The following is a 16602-nucleotide window of genomic DNA, read 5'->3' as shown; positions in this document are numbered from 1 at the left end:
GCTTCCCAAAATGCTTCCCAAGATTTTTGTCTCCTTTTTTTCATTCGAAATTAGAGAACTCCATTTATCACTGTACTTTAGGTAGGTCCATCCTGGAAGTTCATAGTCGTTAGTCTTGACGTATTTTGAGAAGGAAATGTCCTGAATCTCAAGGCAAATCGAAACTGAGGATTTAGTTTTACTGGTTTATAATCAGACTCAAAAAGAAATACAGTATTAGGGAACACTACTTCACATCAAGGATCCAGGGCTCTGCACTCCAATGTTTCTCTTTTGAAAAATTAAGGATGTAAGGAGGACAAGGCCACCTTGTTCCTGGAACTACATGGGTTTATAGCATTTTTCAAAGACCTTGTCTATCTGCAACAACTTCAAAGGCACACTCACAAAGAAGAGACTGACGTACCGTGGTCTTGGCATGACTTAGCATCCAGGACAGAGGCTGCTCATGCAAGTAGTTCTTTTCAAGAAAAAAGTTCAGTTAACAATTATTTTCTTGTTTTATTCCTTGTTTTATTTATTGATATCAGCTATCAATCTAAATAGGTAGCATAACTAGTGTTTGACCAGTGTAGCACATAAAAAACCCCTAAATATAAATTGAAGAGCATCAAATAATTAGACCTGCTTGTTCCCAAACAAAGCCCTTAAATAAATGTGGGAGCAAGTGGAAACAAGGATTGGACCTGCACACAGAATTGATCTTGGCCGATTAAGACAAGAAACTTACATTTTTTTATTCTAGTAGCTGGAGAGGGAAGATGTTCATGCAAGAGGGCAAGGACCATGTGAAGTAGCATTGCCAGGAATAGTGCTTTAAGTATGAGAACAGCTAATTAAAGGATTTTTGATTATTCTGATTGAAGTCTGGAAAGCAAGAGGCCCAGCAGAGCAAAACAAAGTAAGAAACAGGTCTTATATTTTGGAGCTAAGAACTCCCTGTCTACTCATAACATTGTAGCCACTAAAGATAGCCCAGGATGTGGTGCCTCTCATCCAGTCTTCACGTGGCCAAAAGGAATACAGCTAACCATTGATGTTTCCTCTCCAATCACTGTAGGAAGAGTTCTCTCTGGTGCCTAAAATAAGTGGGATGAATTGCACCTCAGAACTGCCTGTCTTTTTCCACCAGCTTATGATAAAGTGAGAAGAAACCACCATGCATTACAGGAACGATTGGTTATGGATAGCTGGATTTCAGGTTTTCAGAGGCTATAAAAAGAAACAGAGAAGCCCAGAGACACCCCTTCAGTAGTCAAAGCTGTTGGGCTTCCTTGGAAAATGACATTAATGCTGGCAGCTCACTATGCAGAGCAAAGACACAGGCTCATGTTAAATGAAAATACTGTAAGAGGCTAGGAGACAGTGGAGTCCAACCAAGAGGCAGGCTGAAAATATCTGGCTGGTGCCTTGGAAAAACATTAGTGGCTCACAGACCATACGGTCATGAACTGCCAAAGTTTTTTTTCCCCTCTTTTACAGGAGGAAAAGAAAAGGCTGCTCTGTGTGTGTGGCTGAATTACACAGAGCCCTGCTGGGACCAGAAGTAAGCCTGTTGTGTGACTGCAGATGAGCAGTGGGCTCTTGGGCATGCACAGGGCAGCAGGGGCTGCTACCCCTTCCACAGCACTCAGACAGCTCAATTTCCAAAGCAGGCAGCATCTGCTTGCTCCTTGCAGGCACTGCTGGGCCACAACAGATGATTGGAAAAAATTGCTGTATAAAAATGAAATATCATAAAACCAGCCTTCTGTCAGTGGACAAACACAGGCTATTGGTAAGAAAATCACTAAAATGTATATATATAAAATAAATTATTAGTCTGCTTTAGTGTGCTCATTGCACTGGAAATTGTAGTCTCTATCAGTCTGTACATTGACTAGTATACACAATGTAAAGAGCTTAGTAAAGCAGATGAAATATAACACCAGTCAGTTTTCAAGAAGGACATGTCAATCTCTTCCTGAAATTCCTCAGCCAGGTACCTAATAATGAGGAAACTTTTAAAAACTCACATAGATCCAAGCTGGCTTCTTAGAACTTGGGAAATTCATCTATTACTGAATCTTTAACTGCAAAGTGTAGTTTGGCTCTTATAATTGTGCGTCCCTCCTACCAATTTTAGGTTTTTGCACCGGTCTTAATTGTCTCAGAATCTGATGATGACTTCAAGTGTTAATAGCAAACTCCTGTATAGCATGTTGAAAGTCTCAAATTCCTGACAAGAGATGAAGGCCCTCTCTTTCTCACTGTTTTTACCGATTTGCCATCTCTTGAGTAGTGCCACGGGAACTTCACTTGTATGTACGTAAATTTCATAGAAATGCACATCTTGATTACTTTGTGGATAATGAGGCATTGCCAGTGTTTCTGTCCCGTGAGTCTTGAACGGTACTATTCGTTTAAAGCTGTAGAAGTCCTGTTCTTCCTGAGTTATCAAGAATTCATTTATCCGTCTGCTAAATTCTGGGATAAATGAATCATCCTGTTTGTTTGCTTTGGCTCCCAAATGTGCTTCGTCATAAGTGCTAAGGAGGCCAGGCTATGACTGGAAATAGCTGATATTGTTTGTTTACTTGGAAAAAAACCCTCTGGAGTAACTTGTGGCTTTCAAGCTGGAGACAACATGAAATAAATAAAAGGTATAAATACATGTATCATTACATGTACCCTCAGTCTGTTACTACCACTGTTTTTGCTTTGACTGGGCCTTATTTTGCTTTGACTGGGCCTTACCTTCTCAAATCTTCAGCTGATTTGAGAACACTCCAGAGGAGACAGTGGGTGAGCCATGGTGTTTTCTTTGAGCTCATCATTACAATTCTGCTAGTCTGTAGATGCTGGACACTAGGGCCTCCTTCTTATAGAATCGTAGAACGGTTTAGGTTGGAAGAGGCCTTAAAGATCATCTAGTTCTAATCCCCCTGCAGGGACACTTTCACTTGAAGGTTGCTCAAAACCCCATCCAACCTGGCCTTGAACACTTTTAGGGATGGGGCATCCCCAGCTTCTCTGGGCAACCTGTTTCAGTGCCTCACCATCCACCCAGTAAAGAATTTCTTCCTAACATCAAATTTAACCCTACTCTCTTTCCATATAAAGACATCCCCCTTGTCCTGTCACTACATGCCCTTGTAAAAAGTCACTGTTCAGCTTTTTTACAGGCCCCCTTCTTGTGAATAGAGAAGAGCTATCAGCTCAGTGAAGAAACACATGCCCTGCCTTTGATCACAGCTGATGGGCAGTTTATCAGCTGAATCTAAGCCAATAAGCACAGTAGTGAAAGAACTGATATTCACATCTCCACCTAAGAGTGGCAGAACTCTATGGCTGACTCGTCCTTGCTAGGAAAGAAAATATGAGCTTTATTATTATTATTATCATTATTATTACAATGTTAATGTGATGTCATTTAGGAAATATAGATTGCATGGGAGAACATAAACATGAGTGAAAGACTGTGGCTTCCCATGGGTGAAGATGTGAAGTGCTGGGGAATGGAGAACTTGGGCGAATAGGCAACATGAGCTTATCCTGTGCCTGGCCATGATAACTGCCCATAAGTTCATCCAAAGGGAGAATAAAAAAGCAAGGGCATGTAATTATTTCCACTAATGAAGGAGATGGGAATAAGAAATGCATAACCAAAATTAAGCCGGCCTCTAATCACTGCAGCAGTGAGGTCCTGAAAGAGCATGTCAGCAAGACTAACATGTAGGAAAACAAATTCTTTTAAGCCTGGAGCAGGCACAGCTATGAAAAGGATTTGACAGCAGGGGGTCTTCCTGCACAGCTGAATCATGTCCTCTGGCTTTGTGTTCTTTAGTTCCATTGAATTTTTTTTTATTTTATTTTTTTTTCTGGTCAACAGAATGACTCTGATTAATACTACTACAGAAGAAGAAAGAAAAATCCCTCAGGAAAGCCTTCTTAAGGTATTCAAAACTATTCCTTATCTGCAACGTCTTTGTGTTTGTCAGGGACATTAACAACCAGTCCACTCAGCAATATGTTCAGCTAACCTTCCTTGACCAGTAAATTCAAAGTTTCTTTGCTGCATCATTTGCAAGAAATAATTTAATGATCCAGCTTGTTGTCAAAGGATCGGCACAGCATTAGTAATCACCCATGGGTAGTTAGTTTAAGTGACTTGTTTGTCATTTCAAAGGAACTTTGCGGCAGATCTAAGGATGAAATCTTAGTCTCAAAGGCAACATTCACATCCCTAAAAAAATAGTGTTTGCTTTTACTCCAACCCCTGCTTCATCCATTACTAACTTTCAGATTTTACAGTGAATAAGAAAGGAATCCTCCCATGAACAACCCTCTTGTATGGTGCAGGCCTGATTAATTTCTATGGTTTGGGCCATTGTGTGGTCTCCAAGGTGGAAAAAGCATATAAAGCATCATGTATTTAAAGAATTTGTCTTAATGTGTCTCAATCCTCAATTCTTAAATGACATAATTTCAGAAGACTTGATTTTGCAATCTTATTTGTGTTCTTCAAATACATTTTTTTGTGTATGTTTTCCCTAAAATAGCTTTTTGTTTATTAAAAATTGCAGTGGTAAGCTGAATGTTAGTTGAGTCAGGCTTGGCTGGAGTCAAAGGGATGGATGATGTCAGTTAGAGAAATAGTACTGCAGTGTATAACATAACATATTTATTGTGGGTGGACATGGAAAAGTACTGCTATTGAAAATTAGGGATTCCAGTGTTACTTCTACTGTTTGCCTCTTGCGTGACTACCTCTTCCACTGATCCTGACCCTTCCACCATTGTTTATAAGTCCCTGCCTCAGTCCACTTCTGATGAATCCAGTCTCAGTCTCCACCCTGACAGTTTTTGCCTCTCTCCTTCCTGTTTTCAGGCTAGTTGTCTCTTGTAATTTGGCTATGAGGAAAAAAAATATGAAATTGTGTCATACGTTCTCAGTCAGTATCTCTGCACTGCTTTCCTGGCTTCATTTGTGTAGGAAAGCTTTTCCACAAACATCTGGCAGATGATGACTGCCTAAACTGGAAAATAGCTCCTTGGTTTCCATAAAGAGGTACTTTTCCTTCCTTGTCTGGGAACAAACCTACACTTTTTCTGGAAAGGAATAAGGTAATGATGAAGGCAACTGTGTTCTTGAGCTATTTTTTTCAGAAACTATTAAGCACTTTACATCTTAGCTTGCATCCTTCTACACTGCATATACAGCAGGTCTCTGCACATATAAAGAGGAGAGGTCGTATTTGGCTTTAAAATATATTCTGTCATGCACCTCTCAAGACAGAGGTCATCTGCCATTCTCCATTCTGGTTTGCACTAGGCCAACCAGACCTACAGAATGAAGTACCATATTTTTCTTTAAATGTGAATATTGTCTCCCTGAACTTACAGTGTATCTGAGATCTGCACATCCTGCACCTTGGTCTGTAGATCCAAGACGACAACAACTAAACCTCCTAATTTCTAGCATTTTCTAGCCCCCTAGGTCTAATTCTGTATGGCCTTAAAATCTCCCAAGTGCCTGCAGCTGGATGCTGATATGTGCACAGAAGCACGGGTTTACAGAGTGATGTGCTGTTAGAGCTGTGCCGATATTCAGACTTCTGCAGGGAGATGTTTGGCACCAAGGGGCAGCCTGAAAAGCTGGACTTAGTCATAGCCCTACGTCCCCTGGAAAAGACCAGATCTAAGCTGTTTTTTAGAGCAAAGAAGCTGAAACTCCACCCCAGGAGAGTGCCATGGTGTGCCAGGCTAACCCAGGAGGGTAGGGACAGGGTGTGAGTGTCTGCTCCAGTGACTGGTGCGGTTTGCTGCTTCTGATGAGTGGCTAACATAGGAGGCAGGCACATCCCAGAGATTAGGGAGTGGAGCTCCCCAGCCCTGTCTGTCTCCCTTTCCCCTGTCTTGTTTCTGTCTGTTTCCTGTTTCCTGGAGTGCATCATGGCTCTTCCTCCCTGGAAAGTGGAGACTTTGGGAAGGATGAAGAAAACCCTTCTTAAGCCTCCTTTTCTAGTATTTCATGTGAAGTAACAAACTAATCGTGCCTAGTTCTACCAGTTAGCTTTTTGTGTTTGATGAATTCAGAGTATTTATTTATTTATAGCCATGGCTGTTGATCCTGATTCTCATCTGTGCAATTCGTTTTGTATTTGACACTCTTTAGGTAGCACCTTATGCAACCTTGGTCCTCATTTACCTTAAAACCTTCCTTTTCACTGAGAGTGTCTGATGCTTTTTTTGGTTCTGTCAGCAGCTGGCAGCTCTTCAATACTCCTTTTTATTCCATAGCAAAGCCTGAGATTTCCTTCCCAATGTCTAATTGCATTCTTTTGGATCAAAGATTTTTCCAGTCTCCTGCCACTTGTAGTACTGATTTGCTTATGTTATTCCTGATACATAATAACACAATTAGAGAAAATGGAAGAAATGTGAGAAATATACTTTGTTTTAGTCAATTTCCTGCTCACAGGTTGTGTCAGAGAGAAAAATATGTTCCACATGAGAAAAGTCTTTCAAAATCAATATTAAAAAAATCTGTAGTAGTTAATATCTACTTTAAAACAAAGATTTGATGTTCCATTACTTCAAATAAAATATATTCTCTCTGAATTTATTCTATTACATATATATACATGCTATAAAATGACTACAAATATATATATTTATATAAGATACAATTTATCCCTGTATCTTTATCTCATATTGTTTTTCACTTTATTCTGCAGTTTCTTATATCCTTTCTCTTCTTTTTTTCACAAAATACTGTAAGATATTTTATTACAATCTGGCCAGTTAATACTATAGTTAGATTATACTAGGATGCTGGTTTATAAAGGTATGGGAGAGAATAGGAAAAGGAATATGAGAGGTTTTTGGCTGCACAGTCTGATTGCACATGATTCTTCTGAAGTCCAGAAAAAGGTGGAAGACAGACTACTTCAATGTTTTTATTTAAAAATACAAAATGGAATATAATCAGTCTCACAGTCAAGACAGAGTTAAGGATTTGCCAGTACTGGAGATCTGAACTATTCAAATATCTATTGGGAAAGAAACAGAGGAGGACACAGATGATTCAGCAAGTTCTGGCAATGTGTTAGTGGCAACTTTTTATTGCAGAGGCAGAGGAAGTTAATAGATATGTGACAGTAATTAAATCTGTTTGAAATTCAATTCAGACAGAGGTCAGATGGTAATGTGAGTTACAGGAGACTACAAAACAATGGCATTCCAAATAAAGGAAGGAAGCCCTGAATCGATGTAAGGCAGACAGGTAGGAGGATATCTTTGGAAGACATTTCAAAGAGCAACTAAGGAACAAGAACACATGTAAGAGACAAAAAGTTGATTAAAAACAAGATGCATTTGCCAAGAACAAAACATGCCTTATCACTTCTGTTTCCTCTTTCACAGGATAACTGGCTTAGTGCTAGAGAGGGAGCAGTAGTATATCTCAGATTTAGTAAGGGTTTTGAGGAATGCCGTAAGTAAGCTTGGGAAATGTGGTGGAGATGATGGGAATGTAAAGGTTGATGCTCAGCTAGTTAAAAAACTTTACTCATGGAGTAGTCAATAATGGATTTCTGTGAAATGAGGGATATTTCAAGGCAATGTTGCAAATTTAATTCCTGGAAATTGCTTGACTCTATCTACTCTAGTCATTTAGGTTGTCAGTGTTGGGGATGGACTAAGGAATAGTTCCACGAATTTATAATTCAAATAGCGGTAGGAAAGGGTGGAAGCACTGGGAAGACAAACAGCAAAGGTCAAAGTGGGCGTGGTGGTATGTTGGGGTGATGGTACATAATGATAAATCCAAGAAAGAAAATACTAGGAAAAAAAATTAGTGACATTTAGGGAATTGATTTGGCAGTAGCAGCTCTGCAAGGCATATGGAAAATGAAGTCATCCAGAAATTGAGTTGGTCAATAATACAAAGCAGTTGCAACAAAGGCAATTTGTATTGGCATGTAGTAAGGGGATTCTTCTGCATAAAACACGAGAGGTATTTATTCTACTCTATCCTTATTAGGAAGGCCTTATCTGGCACTCAAACTTTACTGAGTTTCAAAATCACATTCTGAGAAAGATGCATATAGATTGGAGATAATCCAGACCAGAGATCCAAGAAGATTTTTTGAAAATATGATTTATCTAGAGCAGATTTAAGCAACTAAGTTTGTTTAAATAAGAGAAGACTGAGGGAATATTGGTAATATGATAACAGACTTCCAAAATGGCAAGAAGATAGCAAACAGCTATTTTCCATGTTCACTGGATTAGGACAAGGAGTAATCTCTTCAGTTTTGCATGGAGAAATAAATATTTATGTACTGTACTAGGGAAACCTAGTTTTACACTAGGAAAACTCTACAGCTGAAGAAAGTTTTTTTAGTCTAAGGACAGAAATAGACTATAATGGGGGGTTTGTGTGTTGTTCTTGGCTGGGATGGAGTTAATTTTCTTCATAGTAGCTAGTATGGGGCTGGACTTGTGACCATAACAGTGTTGTTAAAACAGGGCTGTTTTAGCTACTGCTGAACATTGCTTACACAGCATCAGGCCTTTTCTGCTCCTCATCCCACCCCACCAGTGAGGAGACTGGCATCTTGATTTAAAGACTAATACTGGGGTGGGAACTCCAATAAAATGAACTTCCTCCCCTTTTCATTCCCCACCAATATAGAAAGACAAAATACGAGGAGTATAAGTGAAAAAATAGCAGTTTACTGACAAGAAAATAGCAGCAACCACAAAGATACAAAGGAAACAGCTTACCCATGAAAGATAGGAATTTATCGCCCCACGTGGTCCCTCAGAAACAAAGGGGGGAAAAATGGCAGAGGGTCCTCCCCATCAACCACTCCCCTCTGCCTAACTGAACAAAAGAAACAATGGGTAACAGGGGCAAAAGCGAAAACCTAGGAAAACTGCCTCAACTTGTTCTCAAGGAGTTGTACTATTAAACTGCCCACTCTACGTCATCTGGTCAAGTTCACTGTAGCAGTGCTGTTAGTCCAGAAACCTTTGTTCTCTGCCACGTGTTACCTCCGCACTGCGTGTTGCCCTGCTTGGTTTGGCTGGACTGCAGGCAGTGGCAATCCTGCAGTCCTGGCACTGTCAGGGATTCCCGGCAGTTCTTAGAGAGACAGTCCCACCAAAAATGTTGGAAAAGGGAATAAAATAGAAAAAAAACCCTTCCTGTAACTGTGAAAGTGGTGGATGCACAAGGAGTTGGGAGGGGACACAGACAGGAGACCTAGCCCCAGCTGACCAAAGAGTTATCCCATATCATATGGCAGCATGCTCAACATGCTGTGAAAGGAAGAAGGAAGTGGGGGACATATTCAGCTACACTTCAAGGTACATCCCAGCTTTTACCTCCAAGGTCCTGTGCAAGGGTTTGTGGAGGTAGCAATGTACCTGATGCATCAGTTTAACATGCTTCTCTCTGTAGTTCCAACAGCTTTATCAGAGTTTCTATGCACTACTTCGAGTCAAACTTTTCTCTGTGCGCACCGAACTGGAGAAAACTTTGTTTCTTTTTTTCCCCACTAATCCATTGGAGCTTTTCCTGGAGCATGCTGGAAACAGTCTTTAACAAGAAAATCTTAAATGAGCAAAAATCAGACTCCACCTGAAAGGGAGATTTGAGTCCCTTTCATCAGCCCAGATTTTCCCTTTACTTCCATCTAGGGACTAATATGTGGTTTAACCTCTTGACAGAAATGCCAGGTCTGTTTTTGGTTCTCTGAGGCTGAGTTCCATTGTTGAATGTTTGAACTCAGCACGGTATAAAATCTGAGAGGTTTTCTTTGGAAGCCTTCAGTGACATTTACAAATAGCAGGATGCAAAATTCACCTTAACAGCTCTTCCGCATGCTGCCTTTTTAAGTCTCTGAACACAAATACACATTTTATATAAACATACAGTTCAGTTTTAGTTCAGGTTCACAGATCAACTAACAATATAGCTATATAACTGACTTTGTGATTTTGCATTTCCAAAAGAACCTAAGAACATTTATTAAATATTTTCTTTCTTTCTAACTTCCACCCTATATTATTTGTTTTAACCAGGAAAACACTGCAGTTTCTTTACTTTAGTGTTTGATTTTGGGGTGATTTACACAATGTCTATTTTGACTGCAGGAATTTGGACGTCAGCAGGTAGGTAACAAAGTCAGGTTATTCACATTGACACTTGTATTGATCATGCAGTCTGTAAAAGTTGCTCAAGGCTTTTCTATTGAATTTGGGTTCTGATTGTCCTCTGGCAGTTTTGTAACCAATTTCAAAAAACACATTTGCATTTTCAGTAACAGGTGCTGTAAAATCCTGATATACCCTGGAAGAAATTAAAAAGGAAATAAAAAAAGTATATTTGAAATTTATAGTTCAGAATTGCAAGGTCACAGCCAATGTGCAGCTTTCTAATGGTTATTCATCATAGGAAAAATCAGTACTAATCAGATCACTGCAGGAACTTTTCCTAATAAAGGTAATTGCAAAGCAAACTCCTTTAATAAAATTATTGCCCACCTTTGCTTTTTAATTTATCATGTTTAGTCGATTTATGGGACTTTTACATGCCATAGTTGAAAATCAGATGGAAGTAATTCAAGTTATGTTCTAGGGATAAAACCAATTACAATGCCATAAGGAAGAACTTCTTCTCCCCTTGCCTCCACCCTTCCAGGAGGGTCAAGCAATAATCCTGTGGTTATAAATCTGCAGATGGTACAAATCATGAGCTCCTGCCTGCATGTGGAGAGAAATGCTGTGTCTACAAGTGGCCCATTGGAATAAGTGGCTGCAAGAAGCTGTTCTGGAAAAGTCCTGTAATGGTAAAACAGGAGATGGGCCCTCCAGGAAGAGCAAAACCTTCTCCCATCTGCATACACTCTACCTGCACATCTTTGTTGAACATATCATAAATATACCAGCTACAACTACATGGCTTGGCATCCAGACAGTTTGGATTACATAGGGATGAAATTCCTGTAAGGATTAGTCTAAGGCTGGGTGAAATTTGCTGTGATTAGCAACTGAGTGTGGTGTGATGGTGTCCTCACCAGCAGTCATGTAAAGAACAGGGTCTGAGAGCACAGAGTAGCTTTTGATTCAGCAGTGCAGATGGCAGTGGAGTGTGCTCGGGGAAGAGCCCAGATTTTTCATCAAGTTTTCTCTTAAAAAGATAGACCTGTGACATAAGATAACACTGAGAGAGATTGTTCAGTAATAATTTGGCTGAAGGCTAAATGTTCAGTGTGAATTTGGCCTGAAATTAGTTGGATCAAACCTGAAACACTCTGTCTTCATTTTGTATAGCTTTCCTATATTCCTAATTGCACACAGCTGCCCTTTCAGTTCATACCTAGTCTGCTAATTGCTGCTGACCAAAATGTGCCTGTCATTCAAGCACATACCCCATCATAGCACAACTCAGAAGCTGTTGGGCTGTTTCTTTTCAGAAGCTGTGCTTTTTGAAGGTGCTGAGACAGGCAGGTACCACCCTGACAACTTTGGTGGTAGCACCTAATTAAATATATGTGACGACAAACTGTGCTAGATATGGTCAGGCAGAACAAAACGAGTCTTGTCCAAAAGCCAAACAGGATATAGTGTCAATATGCTCTTAGTTGTATGATTTAGTTTCAGGTAGTCCTGCAAGGAGCAAAGAGTTGGACTCAGAGATCCTTATAGGTCCCTTCAAGCTTGAGATAGTCTATTATCCTAAAAGTTTAGAAACCTATGCCCAAAGCTGTAAGACTGAAAAGAGGCACTGCCTGGAGGAAAGGAAGACAGGTTGGCAGCAGTACAATCACAATATGAATACCTATAGGTGTTTGATTAGCCCCTAGCATCTTGTTTTTGTTTTGTTTTCTCAGTACTGTCCTAGCTTCAGCTCCACTTCTCTTCAGGTTGAGGACTTGGTGGGTATGTGAGCTCAGTGAATAACTTGAACCCTTAAGTATAACAGTTAGGTCAGCAAAACCACTCAGTGAATAAGGACTGAGAACTGTGTCTTCCTGAAAACCAGTGGAAACATCTTCAGCACAGACTGTGAAGGTTTCTAGCTGAGCCTGAGATTCCAAAGGACAATTGTGGATTGTTTTTGTGGGCTGCAGCTTGCACAAAACCTAAATACACCAATAATTGCAGTTAAGCAGTCTTGCTGCATTTTATTCCCGCTATATTAGTATGCCAAGCAGGATCAGGACTGTCTTCAGAGTATATGAAGCAAAAGTACTTCAGAGAACATGAAGCAAAAGAGGCACTGATTTGCCTTTATGCAGATATGCATATTTCTGTGGCTCTTCAAACTCATTTAAAACTCCAGTTTTTCTACAGTTTTCCATCAGCATCACCCTGTAAGTAACCAAACCTTTCCAATAACTTTATTCAGAAGCCAATCAGGTCTGTAAGTAGAAGAAGCTGTATGGAAGACATGTACGCTTCACTGGAATACATAGCACTTCCCTGTGCAAAGAGGAGCTGTGCAATGAGCCTGGTTTTCAAAAAAGGAGTAAAAAAGCAAGTAACACTTCGAGGGGGGGGGTTGGCAGAATTCTCCTAAAGAGCACTTGGTTGTGTCAAGTGACAGCTCTTCCTTTAAATGACTGTTTCTGAGAATTATAAAGGAGCTCTGCTGATGCCTTTTCCAGTAAATCCATTTGCCCAGAACTCTTGCACAAAAGGCTCAGAACAAATAGGACTCATGCTGGATAACTGTGTGCTAATGCAGTTCTTGCATAGTAGGGGTCTAAAGGCTTGTCTTAATAATTAGCATATGCAATTAGCTACCGGAGAGCACATCTTGCTCCCAGTCACTAGTGGGACACTTGACTAGGTGCTGCAATAATCCTGAATGGAACACATGGTTTCCAAGGATGAATGATACTTGAGGCATACAACCAGGTACAATCCTATTCCCACTCAAATAAAGGACAAAGATTCCACTAACTTCAAAGTTCCCATCCTGCATGCATACGCACACTGAGAATTGCCCTGTTGGCAGATGATGTGGGAGTGGGATGTATGACAATACAACTGCAGAAAGGCAAGTCCGCACTTGACTTATGCTCCCGTAAATGTGGGTTTGGCAACTTCCCACCTTTCCTTACCAACCCTTGAAATATTTAACTGTTAAGTTCCTAATACATGAAGATTGTAGACACTTGTGTCACTTGACACAACCATCGTAAGAGAATGAAAGCTGTCTTCCTTAAGGACAGGTGATTGCTGCTCCAGGTAGGCTTTATCTGCCATAACATGGACTGCCAAACAGAGCTTTGTTTTTGTTGTGGCTCACTTAAGGTCCTGATAAACCCTGTTGAAAGGAGCAGATCAACCCTCAGTATGTTTTTTTTCTCTTTTGTATGTCACTGTCAAATGAAACAAATGACAAAAACACAGAGAGGACCTTTTGGGTTTAACAGGCTCTGCAAAGGCACAAGAAGCTGGTGTCAGTGCTTAAGCAGCTAGGATAATTTTTGGCTATGTATGCAGCCCAATGAGTAAGTTGGTATGGTTGGACTCAAAACTGTTCTGACTGCAAGCGCTTTAAAAATAAAAGCAAAACAGGAAATTACTTGATTAGGCAACTTTATTAAAAAGATGGAAAGTTTTCCTTCCGTCTGATGGAAGACTTTAATCACTGGAAAACACCAATTTATTAAAACCTAAACTTCTTTTAGAAGTTAATTAATTTTGGCCATAATAATTTCCAGGAAGAACCTTTGCCTGGGACATGGGAGAGCCGAGCTGAATTCTTTGTCCCAAAGCAAGTGAAGCATGAGATTGAATCTCTCTCACCCCTGCAATTTTGGCTTTTCTTCAGGAACTAGAATGTTGTTTTGGTTTCTGGTAAAAAACTCAGGAAGATTTGATCTTCAACACAATGTGCTAAGAAAAGAAATATCCAGTGCTTTGATATCTTCACCAAAAGGATTTTTTTTGTTTCCTCATAAATCCTTTGGATTTTGGAGTGAGATTCCACAGGCACTTTGACCTAATTCAGATAATTCTGTGGTAGTTGTTCTTCCTGTTCATATCCAAGTTCAAGATATTATTCAAGAATATATTGTGTGGCTTGCCATAGATATTTTTGGATTTCCTCTCAGTCTCTACTGATAAGGCAATAAGAAATAGCAATATTTTCACAACTCTTTGGGCTCTTCATTCATAGATTGGAATAGCTTGAACATTAGCACAGACCACGAATAGCTTCAGAGTGTCACAGAGAGAAACTGGTGCTTTTTGCGACATCAAATTTGGCACTTTCATATGAGTCAGCTGCAGCATGAATGCAATTCACATGAGAATGGATTGATTATCATGTTGATCACTGAGCTGCAGAAATGCCATAGGAATGTTTTTTGCATCATACTTCTTATTTGCATATTATTTCATTTTTTTCTTGTGTCTAGCAATAATTTTCTCCATCATCTGTAGTGTAACAGGATTGATCTCCATACGAACATGAGAAAAGCCGCAAAGTTCTGTCACTTCTAGCCTGGAACCACTTTTCTTCTTCTTCTTGAATGATAGCACTGGATTCCTACAAGGGAGAGAAGAGAGTGGCATCCTCTTTCCCACTCACTGTTGATAGCAGTACTTCAGTCTGCAATTTTATCTGAGTGCTGTTAAGCAAAAAAGGATGGTATTTCATACTACCTGACTTACGCAGATTCAGGTCACTGATGCTGTTGACCTACTAGGAGAGCTCTCAAGGGGATCCTACTAACATCTGTGCTGGGATCTGGGACTTCAAGTTTATTGCTCTAGAAAAGGCAAGGTGACAGACTTCATGTGTGCTTCAGAATTATTTAAGCTAGTCAAATCCATTAAAACATACTGTAAGGGCTGTGGAAGGGTTTTATTAAATCTTCTCACAGAACTGTCTGATAAATGAGAGATTTAAATTTCGTGTAGGAAAATACAAAGCCTTTTTATGCCCATGGAAGAACAGTATTAGCTGTACCAACAGCTGGCTCTTCATTATCTGTTTGTGTTCAGGAAAGCACATGGATATCACTATGACTAGTTCTCTGAAAGCAACAGCTCAGTGGTGAGCAGCAGTCTGTCAGATGAGCTCTCTGGTATTGTTAGGAAAGCAATAGAGAATGGCACTAAAAGGGTCCAAATTCAATGTAGTGTTAGGTACATAGTGTAAAGATAAGTGGTTGCATCAAAGGAAGCACATCAGTGCCTCGGAAAGAGCACATAGTCCTTGTCCTCCCATGAACAAAAAAATACAGCACAGAGGAGGGTGTCACAGATGGTGGTGGAGTGGCTTTGCTAGAAGGCTCTTCAGCTTGGAAATGCAGACAGGATCCTCTGAGTCATGAACAGTAATGGAGAAAGTGAACAAGAAAAGAGATGTTCATGCTTTCTCACATAATCAGAGCGAAGGATGCCTCACTGTCACTGAGTGGCAGATTAAGAAAAAGCAGCAGTGTTCCTTTTTAATCACAGAGTGTGGCCAGTGTTTAAATGATTAATGTGCAAGTCATTTCCATGGGATGTGGAGGCAAGTAAGATAAGAAGTTTAAAAAGGGACTAGACAGATCTATGAAGGGAAAGTTAATTAGTAACTACTGAATATGGGCATGACCTTTTGCTAACGGGGTGCCTGTAATGCTATTACTGGAAAATAGAAGAGTATAACAAATACAGACAAACTCTTATTAGCCTTGTTCCACTACTATTTTTTCAAGTACCTGCAGCTGGCCATAGTCAGAGACAGGGGTCTTATGGCATTGTATGTCTGTTCTTCTGACCCGCTGGCTCTAGCAAGTGACAATTTTTAAATTTACTATGCAGAACAAATGCAGATCAATGATTTCACTTTAATCAGTGGCTTCTGGAAAAAAATAAGTTTTAATAGAAACAGATAGAGAATCAACATGAGATCAAATAATGCCCTATTTGTACATATCAACATAAAGGAAAGTGGGAAGGCAGTGCAGCGGAGAATGGATATGAAAAGGTTTCAAATCTACATTAAATATTAATGCTGTAAGTCTGTGCCTAAAACAGGGTCTAGCTCAGTTATTTAGTGGAAAAGTAGGAGAATGAGGTTAAGACAACACAATGTGCTGCTTCCTGTTAATCATAACACAACAAATTATTATGTTCTGCCGTCTTCTGGGGCTACTTAGAGACACTGCTTGTTTAGTTTCCTGTTTGGCCTTCCTAAAGGATACAAGTAGTAAATGATGAAGCATAAAGAAGGGATTATCATGTGGACAGCGATTTCTCTTCTGTTTTGGCTCCTTCACAAACAGAGCAATCATTTTTAGGAGCCACAAAAGTGAGACATCATGCTGCCTGTGTGCTTCAATATCTGGATTGCACAAGTTTGTCCACAGGGCATTTTAATGAAAGGGCTTTTGTAATGAATTCGGTCATTAACTGATTTTAAAGGGCCAGCCACAGATTGGTATTATTAGTTAGAAGTTAGACCTGTCACACAAGAAATAAACAATGAAGTGAAAATATGGATCTTAGCAATCTTGATTGCTTGTGACAAAGCAATCCTTGCATTAGTTAATGTTAGTCAAACATCTGACATTTTTGTGAGTGTTTTTAAGCTGGCAGGAT

The sequence above is a fragment of the Lepidothrix coronata genome, unplaced genomic scaffold (assembly GCF_001604755.1).
Source record: "Lepidothrix coronata isolate B3197 unplaced genomic scaffold, Lepidothrix_coronata-1.0 Scaffold68, whole genome shotgun sequence".
Taxonomy (NCBI): Eukaryota; Metazoa; Chordata; class Aves; order Passeriformes; family Pipridae; genus Lepidothrix; species Lepidothrix coronata.
Note: the sequence above shows the minus strand (reverse complement) of the source record.